General features: G+C 41.4%; 1 long non-coding RNA gene across 1 annotated transcript; it reads right to left on the bottom strand.

Annotated features, from left to right (window-relative positions):
• Window positions 1-9,409: 9,409 nt before the first annotated feature.
• On the bottom strand, window positions 9,410-10,765 carry LOC115547397 (uncharacterized). Its single transcript, XR_003977356.1, has 3 exons — window positions 10,235-10,765; window positions 10,055-10,164; window positions 9,410-9,612 (listed from the first exon to the last, which is right to left on the bottom strand). It is a non-coding gene; the product is annotated as an uncharacterized LOC115547397 (long non-coding RNA).
• Between the last annotated feature and the right edge of the window lie 3,258 nt (window positions 10,766-14,023).

The raw sequence follows: 14,023 nt of genomic DNA, 5'->3' as shown, positions 1-14,023 counted from the left end.
TAATCTCTGATATAAATAACAATAATCGGGTTAAATAACTTCACATGATGTGTCTGGTGTGTTTCCAGCATTCGTAGTGTTGATCAGCAGAGAAATAGTCCGCCAAGACATTGAGGTTGCTTAGCATCCAGACACTCTGTCCATGCAAGTGAACGGAGCGTACCCTCTTCGTCATAACTATAAAACCAAACATCCTTCACATTCACCGAGCGAACATTATGAAAGTAAAATGCACATTTCTCGCTAAAAATGTTTCCATAAACGTATTTAATAGCGTAACTATGTTCCTATTTCCACCCAGAATAAAGAAAGATGACGCGACGCTTCAACGCATGTAACGCGTCTACGCGCCTATACCAATGGTTCCCTATGCAAAAATGCCGAGTTTGGACGCCCCTAACGTAACGCGGTTGGTGTGGCCGTACCGTATGGGCTCTATGACCGGTCAGCGCCCCGCCACCAGTGGCGGGGCGCGGACCGGAGGAGTGCAGAGGTAGTGGGGACAGAAAATGCAGCTGCAATAGTTTGCTGACCTGCAATAGGTTTCATCTTTTTCTTTGGTGGCATTTTTGCGTTCTCTCTTCTCTGCCTGTTTCTCGAGAAAAACGGGATCTTGTTGGAAGCGCGATGTATGCGCAGGCGCCGTTTGGGCATAACAATATGGCGGCTGCCGCTCAATGTAGTTTTCATCACCACCACTGGATTATGTTTCATATATTTCATTACAGCACGTCCCCTAAAACGTTACAACATAATCGACACGAATGAGCACAGCATCGAGCAGTGGAAACGTGGGTTTATTTACTATGAAGTTCGTATTTTTAATTGTTGAAATGAAATCAGCGGTGACGAGTTGTTTTGGTAGCGGCTAAATTAGCATGTCGCGATACTTTGTACAGGGGATCACGTCTGCGCCGAGTAGATGCGCAGAGGGTTGAAACAGCGCTTGTCCGGTCTGCTCACAAGAAGGTTTCTTTGGCCAGTTACTGTGATTAAACACGAGTTGTTTAATGTTCACAATGTATCGTTTTTCATGGGGAAAATGAGATGCGTCCCTGGAACGCATGGATAGTGAGTTTAGTGCGTCCTTTCAGATTTTAATGCGTCAGGGACGCAGGACGCGTACCTAGCAACATCACTGCACCCGCGGCTTATAGTCCAGTGCGGCTTATCTATGTACACATTATTCAATTTAGCTGCTGCAGCTTATACTCAGGTGCGCCTTATAGTGCGGAAAATACGGTAAGTATGTTTTGGTTGGGAGAATGAATAACCAATGTGTGTGCCTTTTAGGGCCTAGGCCTACATGATGCCCATCATCCATCATCCATCCTCACAAAATGTAACATTTACAGTGATCAGGCATATGTGCAGTCTTAGTGAACTGAAAATGCAAAAAAGCTAGATATTTATTGGACAACCGCCACAAAATCGTCATAACCGGGGAATCCCGACTTCTATGGGAATGAATGATACAGCTGCACTCTTTTTGATTGACAGCATGTGTCGCGATTGGAGAGTTTCAAGTTCAAGGATGTTAACGTTCGTCTTGGCAATGACAGGTGAAGTCGAGAGGCAAGGGAAGTTGCAGCTCAAATTATCATATATTTGTGAGCAATAGCCTACAGTAGGTTTCTATTCGTTTTTGTACATATCCTACTGTAATTAAAATCGTAATGTGCAGTTACGTTACAGAGTTAGTGTCTTGCTTTTGTTTCAATTCTGTATTTAGGCTAAGTTGTAGCCAGATAGCTCGCTATAACTTATCAGAGCTTCCCCTATACCAAAGAGGAGCAACTTGTGTATATAGGCTAAGTCTTAAGGGCCGGTTGCTTCTCTTTTATGTAACACGTTTGTTATTTCATGGACCTATTTGCGTTGCATCGTGTAGTTTGCTTACCTGCTCCAAACCAGAAAGAATGATAGCCTGCTGCCTCTCGTAAGAGACAGCATAAAACTCTGTAAAGAGCTGAAGCTTTCTTTGCTCTGTTAGACTTGAACACAGTCTGGAACACGTCTCCTTGCACACCTTGCCCTTAACAGAAACAAAGTCACTTTAACGTTTTTAGCTATAAAACACTGTAGAGCTAATAGCAGCCTTTATTAAATTTACAAGCTAGAATATAACACTTTACACAATCAATGAATGGTAATTAGGCTACTATGCTAGCCTACGTGACACAGCTGGGCTGGCGTTCGGAGACATCAAACACACCTAATACGTTTCGATTAATTTCTCCGTGATTATAAGAAGTAGATACATGCTTTAAACATCCACTGAATCCTCATTTTCTCAGCTTTAATTTTGACCCATTCATGACTTGATCCGTTAAACAGACTGAGCTGTATGAACAGTAGTAGACGTTCAGTACACGCCCCTCTGACTGTAACCGCTAACGTTAAGTAGATACTTTGTACATAAACGGTTCTTCCACTCACCTCTTTCGGTGGACTTTTCCCTCGTTTCAGGACTCCTCTTCGGTTCACGTATGGTTTCCCAGCATCCCTCAAAGTCTTCCTGGCTCTGTCCTTCCATTCATTTATGTGTGCTTTCCTTTTTTTGCCAAGGTTTTGCCTTTTAATGTCTGCAGCGGACACGAACGTTGCCGGCGTCTCCATTTTCATCAGTGGACATAAACGTTTTTTCCGCGTGAGACTATTTTAAAGTTTAAAATACTAGTATTTATCGCGCGACCACCACCCCCAAACTGCTTCTGTATACAACGTGTCACACATACATTCATGTTATATGGTTATCTCGTTTTTTTTATTTTTTGGACTTATACGGTTTTTCGTCGCATGGGTTCAATTACGCACAGGCCAAAAATATATTTTGACCTATTTATATTATGCGGAATTATGTGAAATTTTAGCAATGACGAGTACACTACTATGTTGTCCGGTATATTGCATAAAAACAAGAGTAAGTTCAATAGTTTATTTTTAAAATATGCTGTCTAATTCGTCCCGCATGTGTGTTTCAAACGTCCCGACTAGGTGGGGTGTTTGAAACAGATGTGAACTTACTTTCAAAGTGAAACACAGCGATTTACTCGAAAACCACGCAAGGCTTTCATGTCAAAATTCGTTACTACGTTCAGCAAGCAAGACTGACCAACCCCGGGAAATTTCGTGCAATGACGTCACGCCGTTCAGATGTTATCCCGCAAACCTGTTTACGAGAGCTGTAAGTAAAATGTAAGTGTCAGTAGTCGCTGTCGGGACAATTGAAACACCTGTTTCAAACGTCCCGCACATATGCGTAATTACGCGAACATTGCACGATCATTACCTGTATAAATCACAGAATTAATAAATGTTTTGCAATGAATAACTACTGCTTTGAATTAATAACATATTTTGAATGAACAAAACGTGTTAATCACATGCATCAACAGATTATTACTGAGTGAAAAATGCCGTGCGTGAGAAGGAGAACCACCTCCCGTGGGCTGGTTCCTGCATGGGTGTATGCCAGGGCCTGCAGCGAGGTCAATTCTGGGAGCTCTGAGGCAGGCAGCGTTGGCAAACATAAATCATGTGACGTTGTCACGCTACCTCAAGCGGAGGGCAGTGAAGCGGCTAGGTCCCCTGGCTATAACCCGCACAATAGGGTTTTTAACGCAGCGCAGGAGGGAAAGGTCAGGGACTTCCCGAAGAGGGCAGCAGCCATTTATTTTGAGAAGGGTCCAGCTGCAGGCTTGGGCGTTCCCGTCATGACACAAAAACGCCCATCGGGCGTTCCCGTCATGACACAAAAATGCCCATCAGGCGTTCCTGTAGCGTTTCATCGATCAATCAAGAAGAGGTGAGTGAGTTTCGCAAGGCATGCTGGGTATGCTACCCTTCCTTTTTTGGCGGTTTTACCTCGTAGTAACTTTCCAGAAAAACGAAAGGGTTATGATGAGAGATTATGTCAGTAAGTATGACATTGTTTATTTGACAACATTGGCTGTGAAGTATTCTCATTTAAATCACTGATTTAGCTGTGGTATCGTTGTATCCGAATTCGAATCCGATATAAATACTCGTGACAAGCATGGTTCGGTAGCAGCGAATGCTATGCTATCGTCCATAAACGTTGCATACTATTCAGAAATCAGCAACGTTTAAGACGGTTTGTAGGTAGAGGGTATAGTTTGCAGCAAAGGCTTTGCCGATTATTTTACTGTGAGGTTAACATTACCAAAGTACATTGTTAAGTTGGATGTTAAGGTGTCAGCTGGCATGGTAAAAGGCATGAAATCGCGGCCACTCTGCTTCGTTGTGGTGACACACGCATCGGATTAAACTGTGCATGTAAACGTACTAGTACGTCTAAACTAACTAGTATGTTTACATGCATGGCATATCAGAGAATTCTGTCAGTTCGGTCGCGGCGCAACAAATGAATAAAGATCGTTAGCACTCTGAAAAACAGATGACAGATGTGCCCTTAGTTACTACTTTATTACGTCTTTATTTCGTTGATGACCAACGTTTAGGAAAACATGTACTTTTAATTCACCCTTGGGTGAAATCGAAGCGTAGTGTGTACTGAATGCGTGTTGATGATGATGCATATGAATTGCAACTTACACGTCTTCCAAACCTTTTCAGTACCCTGGCACATGCTTTGTCCAATGGACCATGGAAGGGACTTTACTTGGCTGACGAGGTAAAACGTGTGGCTGGCGCACGATTCATTGCATCTCGTAGAGTAGCATTCAATGGTAGACAGGCAGGCCTCTAGATTGTTTATTATGATTTAATGAAGCGTTCCTATGTGACGCTGATGGGCCCTGGTTGCTGCTAAATGCTTGTTGAAAGTGCATTGTGCACTTTTTGTATGTAGCTACAAAATGAGGGTGGATATCACTTTATAGTTTATAGGCATTATATACTAATAAGAATCATTGACAAATCACATTCCCCTTTTACCACCACAGGACGCACCTCACCAGTATCAGAGCAACAGCTGAGGGGTGTTTATGCTGATGGTGAGATGCATTATTTTCAGAAATGATGACTGATGACTAGTTTGCAAAACAACTAACTCATTTGTATGTTAATTTCAGTACGCAATGTATTCTACCCTCAAAAGCAATATGATTTCAGTGAGGTGAGTTCTTTCAAATCTCAATCAGATGTGTAGCATGAAATATAAGGCTTTTAATAATTTAGTCATCCTTACTGGAGGCTACAATTAACATGCATCATAGGTCATACACATTACTTTGTCTTCAGGTACTGCACTTACTGGAGGAGATGGCTACATCTTCACAATAATTTACACTGCCATAGTACACTGCTAAACAGTACTGTAACATGGATTTGTATTAGGCTATGAAGTCATTTAAAGCATAACTTTACTTTTCAGGGGGACATGCTCTCTATCAGGAGGTGGTGGTTGGACTGCTGTTGGAGACCTTTATGCTTGAAAGGTTCATATACTGTGTCCATGTTGCTATTTACTTATTTTTGGTGCTCAAGAAGATCGTAGCCAATACACTTGTCTCTCTGTCTCTAGCCCTGCAGAACTAGCTGGCTCCTTCTCACCCTCTCCATCTCCCCATCTCAGTCACACCTTCCAATCACTAAGCAGTGAAAGGTATTACATACCATTTCCATACTTTTCTATTTACGTATATTCTCTCTTGCTCTTTCTCAGACTTTTGTTTAATGGTGTGGGTAGTGTTGGTCTGGGCTTGTGTGATTGAATTGAAAGTTGATTATAATCCCTGTTTCTCTCCCTCTCTCTCGCTCTCCTTCACTCTTTTTCGGCTCTCTCGCTCTCTCTAGCCCTGCAGGACTAGCTGGCACACCAAGCTCACCCTCTCCATCTCCCCATCTCAGCCACACGCTCCAATCTGGCACAACAGAGGACAGGCCATTCTTACCACCCGAAGTCCTTCAGCAAATTGTACAAGAGACGCTGAGACTGGACATGGCGATGCTTGGCGTGTTCAACAGGGTTTCAAACACATTCCGAGAACTAATCAAGCCTCTCCATCCTTCAATATATAAATGACAGTTTGGCAGGGGACATTAAGCTTAATAAAGACAATCTCATATACATAACGGTTAGAAAGATTTACAACAATGCAGGCTGTGGCAGTGGCCTTGCGCTACGCCTCAAAGGCTTCTTAAAAAAGAAGAATTGGCCAAGCGCACCCTGGTACTGAGGCACGTTGCATATGGCAGGTTTGTCATAAAAGATGTCTGCATAGCATAATGTTCTTTTATTACTCCTTTTTCGTTTTATTTGGGACGTCATTTTTGCAATCCCTTTAATTTGTAAATGTACATACTACTGTAGTAAATGTATCTGCCCAGAAATGCTGGTATTTTATTACTCCTTTCTTTTTTGTTTTTGTGACAAATGCTATACGATGTATAACATACATTTGTGCCTACGATGTATGTTGTAAGGTTAATTGTTACAGAGCAATTACTGTATTTTGTCTTTATTGAAAACATTCAGTGGGAAAAGTAAGTGAACACTTGGAGTCAAATGGCCCACTGTTTGAGCCTTCATAGTGTCTGGTAACTGGATTTGAACTGCACACAAAAACGCCACAAAGGGATATGACCTATTGTCTTGCTCCCTTTTATTTTTTTAATATTTAGATTTGACCATTCTCTGTAAACCCTAGAGATGGTTGCTGTACGAGTGTATGTGTTGTGTGTATGTATGTATGCTAGCTGCTGGAACACCTACATTTCCCTGCTGGGATGAATAAGATAATATCTTATCTTATCTTGTATATCAAACCTGATGCTCTGATAGAATTGAAGAGAAGCTCCAAATGATCCTGGCTGAAGCGGTAGGTCAGGACATATTGTTGCTCTTCCAGGAGTTGAGGAATCATCCTCATCAGAGTGTCAATGTTTATAACGAACCCCATGACAGACAGGTACCTTAAATTTCCAAAATGTTTTGTAGAACTGATCATGGCAGACATGCTGGAGACTACATTAACTTTAAATTATCAACATTGCTCATTATATTACCAACTCCACCTACAAATATACAGAACTTCTTTTAAACCTGATGCAGAACAGCATATCATGAACTCCGTGCAAAACAGCAAATTGTGAACTCTGTGCATAATAGCATATCATGAACTCCATTCAGAACAACATGCAATAAGTATTTAAAAATTAACCTCTTTGACTGGTGAAGGGGTTTACCATCCATCATCACCAAATCTAGCAAGTACTTCCTAGCCTTTGACAGGAACTCAAACTTGTAACACCAATTGAGGTTCCCAATCGGTGCTTTGTATCCTCTAGCATGAGGGTTTCGGCTATTAAATACGTCAAAGAGCCTGTCAATCATCTAAAGAAATGTTTGGGTTTATTCATATATCTTAATCACTGTAACAAGTTATTCGATGCTAGAGCTTTGGCAACTAGAGGGAAAAATCAGATGATCTATAGGTATCAGATATCCAACTTAATTGCCTTTCAGTCAAAATTCAATACATATTGGCTTAAATGTGGTGAACATATGAGGCTGAAAGTAGGAAGTGAGTGGGAGAGGCCTGCTTGTCAATACACTAATTACGTTTTGTATACTGAAAAAACATTGACATGCTATACTGGCATGCACGTATAGCACGGAGTGACAATTGGGTTCAAGGGATTCATAACCTAGTGTTGCAGTACCTGAAGGAATTCCACTGTGGCTTCACAGTCATTCAATTGTTCGTAGCCAAGATCTTTCAGAGGGCCACTGCAACCGAGTTGCTTAATGTCTGTGCCGCGAGGGAAACCTTAATAATAAGAAATGTATTTTAATTGTATTGCATATTACATTTATAACAAATCTCAGTATATTAACCCCCCCCCCCCCCCCCCAACACACACACAAACACAAACACACCTTCATTTTTTGGTTGTTGAAACTGACATGAGTATCTGTCAGTTTGTTGGCTGCATGCAGCCCTGCCTTTTTTTGCACATTGTTGAGTTCAACAATGTGCTCGATCCTCCACTCGATCCTGCCACTGCCACCCTTGATAGTCCGCTATGACTACAGAAATTGAATCAGAATTATTATTTATTATTAGTCGCACTAGTACAACCACGATGTAAACGTGGTTTTGGCAGCTACTGAGGGATACGCCCATCAGCAACTGCATGAAGATATGCGAAAGAGTAGTATATGATATATGATGATAGTGCATACAGAGGATGGGAATATAAAGACCACCACAAATACCAAGAGAAATGTATTACCTCAAGCATATTGCGTGCGAGCTTGAGCATGTGGCACGTATCCATTATGACAAATACCTCATCACCTGAAGAGGGATGGGTAAAGCTGGTCTTCAGGGGGTCTTTCGGGTTTCCCTTAAGATTAGTTCCAAGCAAGTTGCACATACCCAGGTTGGTGGCATGTCCATCCATGGTAACACTCACTACTTTGATGGAACGGTCATGTAGTGCCTCCAAAGCGTGGACAACAAGCTCTTTTTGTGTGTCTGCTGTGAGTGTTGCAGTAAAGAAGTAGCCTATCGGTGCCTTCCAATGGCCTTTAAGGCCAACGACCATCAACACTAGAGCCTCTGTGGCAGGATCCGTTTCGTTACAGCCGTTGCCTAGGTCCACATATCCTGACATCCGATTAGTCCGAGGATTGTACTGCAGATGCTTCTTTATGGACATGGCATCCAGCATTAATGTCACATGGCCATGCTTGTCAGGGTCTTCTTCCAATTTACGCCCCAACATGTTGAGCATCATTATATTCAGGCCCGGCCTCTCATCCAATGATGACAACCACCTTTAAAAAAATTTAAAAGTAAAGTACCTATCATATTATCAGGCCAAGGAATCATCAATCATTTTCCTCAAGCAATTCATTATGATTTTAGATTTTGACTACTTGGCAATTCATTTTAACCTCTCTAGCCCGGACCATATAAAATTGTTGTTTAGAACTAATAGAGGTTGGTTTTATTTAATTCTCGAAGAAAACATACGATACCTTTGCAATGAGCGTGGATGAGGGAGTGGAAGTTGCAGCGTGCTTCTGAGGTAGCGGTATGCCTTGGGTCCATGCAGGTGTAATGTGATGGCAAACTCCCTCTGTTCTTTGCTGTATTCACTGGCCTTTTTCTCGAAAAGGTGCAGTGGGAGATCTAACAATGAATAAAGAATTATTTCCACCGGTTATCAAATAAATTACCAATATATATTATGATTGGTGTTGGTATTCATAGCCTAGTGTAGATGTCATCTCGCCCAAAGTGTAGAGCAGTTAAAAATGAACAAACACAATTTCCAAACAAATCGGCCGCACGAGCACAAATTCTACTTTGAACACATAGATTACGCATTAATATAACAGGGATATGTTTCCGGGACATACTGTAGACATGTATCTAAGGAATCAGACCCATATGTCATTTTACGTGCATACAATCCAACCCTCTGACTTAGTTCTTCAGTCATCAAGTTTTTCTCCCTCAGCTCCATCAGCACATCCTGCAAGGAACTCTTTGCCCTCAATTCACGCTTCCTTGTATTCGCCTTTTCCCTCTGCAGTCTGCTTTCATTGTCCTTTGCCTTAATGTACCCCTCCTTAAGAGCCAAAGGGCAACTGGACAGAGCATAAGTGTGGTCCTAGTAAAAGGGAGGAAAAAACACCTGCTGTCATACTCCAAGTGTTATTTCTGTTGGCTCGAAAACTCCCCATTGTATGTGAAAGTATTTATTACTACTACCCCAACACATGTTAAAATAATACTTTTGGAGTTGAATTCAACTGGGAAATGTTTAACCCTGAAATTTTAACAATGTTGTCATAGGCAGACATCAAAGCACAATAATACAATTAAAAACAGACAGATTTATTTGTAAGTAGAGCTTTATCAAGTTTTGATTATTTTATGAACAATGAATAATGTCACTGAACAACAAAAAGACTAATGTTGAGGTAAGTATTACTCATCTGCCTGATCCCATCTATTAAACATCTAGTAAAATGTCAACCCCCCAACCCCATGTGATGAAGGAATGCACAGTGCATGTAGGGGACGTAAATAATCGTTCGAACCCTACTCACAACAAGCTGAGACTGAGGCAGAGCTGCAGGTTCAACAGGGGCATATTGAGGGATGTCCATTGGTAGGCTCTCCTTGAATTCGAGGTGGTCCGGTCAGTGCTGGCTGTTGACTTAAGTGAAATAACATAATAAATCAATAAGTTTCACTGACATACAAGAAAGCCTAAATAGTATACCTACTTTTAGAAGATGAGCGGGGAAGGCAAAGATGGATGGAACAACACCAAGTCTGATCCTGACAGTTTGACCAGTCCGGTCAAAATGCTCTGGCTTGAAATGTTTACTGCAGAGCATGGTATCGTCATTGGCAGCAAAACCCTGTCTTTTAAGAGCGACTTCCCATTTTCTTCGCTGGTCACCGGCTTTGGGAAACCTTAAGGAATAAGAAAAAAGGCAAGAGCAGTTACAATTTAGGTGATGGCATTTACCAAAACCAATTTACATTTAAACTCAAGCTAGGGTTAAGGGGGGGCAAATCATTTCACTCTCACTATTGGCTACTTTTGTCTCCGTGAAAGCGGGAGTCTAAAGTCAGATGATCACTTTGAAGTCAAACAGTAAAATTAATAAATAAAGATCTCTCGGTCTAACTCTGTCTATAAGTCTGACTGTCTGCCAGACGAAAAAAAACATCGCCCCTGCCATACGAAACGGTTGAACGTGTAGGCCTATATGAAAACATTGCAGTCGTGTAACCGTTAGACGAGTTTGTAAACGTTCACACCCCTAAACCCTAAATAGTTAAATTGGAATAAGGTTACCAAACTTAAGTTACAGGGGAAATTGAATTGTGTAAATAGTAGAGTAAGCAGATGTTTAACCAGCGATAGTGCTACTAGCGCAAACGATTCACTTTCACCATAGTCCTCCACAATGTAAGCTAGCTAATGATGACTAAAAAATGAACTTAAAAAATGTATCTCACCTGTGGAAAGTGATTCCCTCTTGTCTGGTGTGTACTGAACGTCGGTGTACACACCCGAAAGCAGCACAATGAACTGGCATTTTTTTTTGAGCTGAGAAATTAGCTGTGACCATATGTATCTGTGGCTGTCTGACAGTCTGAGAATACCTACTCAAGACCCACACAAGATGGCGGCTCCGTTTGCCGCGGCTGAGAGGGGCGTGGCGTATCTAGTGTTCTATATATAGGGCCCTATGAAATCTGCGATAACGAAAACGCGGACGGAATCACGGAATTGGACAATAAAAACGGAATCAACAGATTTATTTATTTTTTTTTAAATTATTTTATTAAGCAGGAAAGTATTAAAAGTAACAAAGTTACAATTTAAAACGGGCCTGTCTTAGTAAAATAACTGATTTCCAGCAGGTTCCTGTTCTTCAGCACATATAACATGCAACAGGGACAAGGCACATCAGACGTCACATTTACAATATGCAGCGGAATGCAGCGGAATTCGCCATTATTTTGGTGAAATTCAGTTTCGAGGGAAAAGGGAAACAACACAGGTGACATTAACGTCACTGAATGTTTAGCAGTCACTCGCACAACAATGTTAAAAAAAAATCCCCGGTCCACCACGCAAACAATAGGTCCCGCTCCTAACAAGAAGCCGAAGAAGAAGTTGAAGTGCCCGTAATTCGGTTCTAACCCCAAATTCAGAACCGAACAATATCCAAAACACTTCTATCACTCAGTTGTTTTGTAATATATGTCAACATACTATCGATTGGAAACGCAAAGATACGTGCGATGACCACTTGAAGTCCAAAATCCATATGAAAAACAATGAACGCCGTAGCCAGGGCACGCCCCTTCAAACAACAATTTGAGTTTATAAAAAAAGAGTTTATAAGCACTTTAATATTTATGTCATGTTTTTATTTGAAGCACTAAAAACAGTGCAATGTTGTGATGTTTTAATAAATGTAGTCTTCTATCTGATTAAATTGTATTTGTTTGCGCTTATTTGACACTCGTTCTGATGATTTTAAGTGTAAAAACGGAATTAATGAAAATTAAAACGGAAAAAACGGAATTTGGAAAAAAATAAAACGGAATTTGGAAAAAAATAAAACGGATTTCATATGGCCCTATATATATATCTATGGCCGAGCCGATATGGAACTTACACCGACAATAGTATAGTATGTAGTCAAATACAATAAATAGATCCATTATGTTGATCAAATATGACTCCTGCCTTTGTAAAAAAAAAATAATACAAATAAATGGGGAAAAAATATTGTAAATGTATGATACCTATACTATCTTCACTACAACACTTTTTTTTTATTCTGCAGATACCTAGCCACTGGGGACTCCTACAGGACCATCCCAAATAGTTTCCGTGTCGGGATCTCCACTGTCTCCAGCATTGTCCCTGATGTTGCCACTGTAATCTGGGACTCTCTGGTGGAGGAGTTCATGGCTGTGCCCAGCACAGATGAGTGGAGGTCCATTGCAGGGAGGTTTGAGGAGCGGTGGAATATTCCTCTTTGCTGTGGAGCATTGGATGGGAAGCATGTGGTCATTAAAGCCCCTGTTCACTCAGGATCCCAGTTCTACAATTACAAGAGAACTTTCTCTCTTGTTCTCTTGGCGGTTGTAGACGCGGAATATTGTTTCCGGGTGATTGATGTCGGGGTCAGGAAGAACCAGCGATGGTGGGATTCTGGCTAACTCTGCTTTTGGTGCAGCTCTTCAGTAGGGGTGTAACGATACATCGATGTAGATCGATACATCGATTGATTGGCGAACGATCCAGCTGCATCGATGCAACGCCCAAACATCGATGCATATCGCTGTATTACACGCTTTTATTATTATATATCTCCTTTCGCGGGTGTTTGTGAAACTATTTCTGCGCAAAGCGCCAAGCCGCTCGTATCCATTCACCGGTTAAATGAGGCAACAGTGAGCACATGTGTGAGCGCGAGGATGTCTAGTTTCGTTTTGTGTTGCCAGATTGGGCATACGTCCCGTTCTTCCAGCCTAACGTGATTAAAAGTAGCCAAATCGGGCTGAAAAATGTGCCCAATCTGGCAACACGGACGGCTTATCTTTACAGCCAAGATGATTCCGAGGGATGTTTTGTTTTTAGAAGACAACTATCCACACAGATCGGTTGGTAATGGTCTACGTTCAAAATGAAAGATCATTACAGGCTCTTTAATTTAAGCCATAAAAAACCTTTGGCACTTAAATGCAATTATGTGGCACTTTATTATTTGTATTAAAAATGGATTGTTTTTGTTTTAAATATCCGGAAGAGCAAAGAAATAAAATGATGAAATTATAATTAAGTTGATATGAGTTGTGTTAAATGGGCATATGATATCGGTCTCATATCGATCGCATGCCCCTGAATCAAATCGTATCGTATCGCGGCAGACTTTTGATATCGGCAAATATTGTATCGTTGTCCAATGAATCGATATAATATCGTATCGTGATGAAACCAGAGATTTACACCCCTACTCTTCAGTCTGGCACCCTCCAACTGCCTGCCGACCTGCCACTACCAGGAGCTGACCACCGAGGACCACAGCCGCATGTCTTTGTGGCTGATGAGGCCTTTCCACTTTGGAAAAACCTCATGAGGCCATTCCCTGGTCGCAACCTGGCAAGAGAGCGCCGGGTTTTCAATTACCTTCTGTCCCGAACTTGGATGGTTGTGGAGAATGCCTTTGGGATCCTTTCTTCCCAGTGGAGCCCATGTGAAATTTTACCATGGTATACCATGGTATAACATGGTATACCATGGTACATACCATGGTACATCATGGTACATAACTTAGTACCCTGGTATACCATGGTACATAACTTACTGTATCATGGTATATCATGGTACATTGCTCGATGCCATCGTGTACCATGGTACATGAGTATAATGTTCCATGGTAAAGCATGGTACATCGCTAAGTACCATGGTACTTAGGCTTAATGTACCACAGTATGCCATATGGTATGTTGGAAATGTTAAATATTCAAAACAAATCGGA

The sequence above is a fragment of the Gadus morhua genome, chromosome 7 (genome assembly GCF_902167405.1).
Source record: "Gadus morhua chromosome 7, gadMor3.0, whole genome shotgun sequence".
NCBI lineage: Eukaryota > Metazoa > Chordata > Actinopteri > Gadiformes > Gadidae > Gadus > Gadus morhua.
This window is presented reverse-complemented; position numbering and strand designations above follow the sequence as displayed.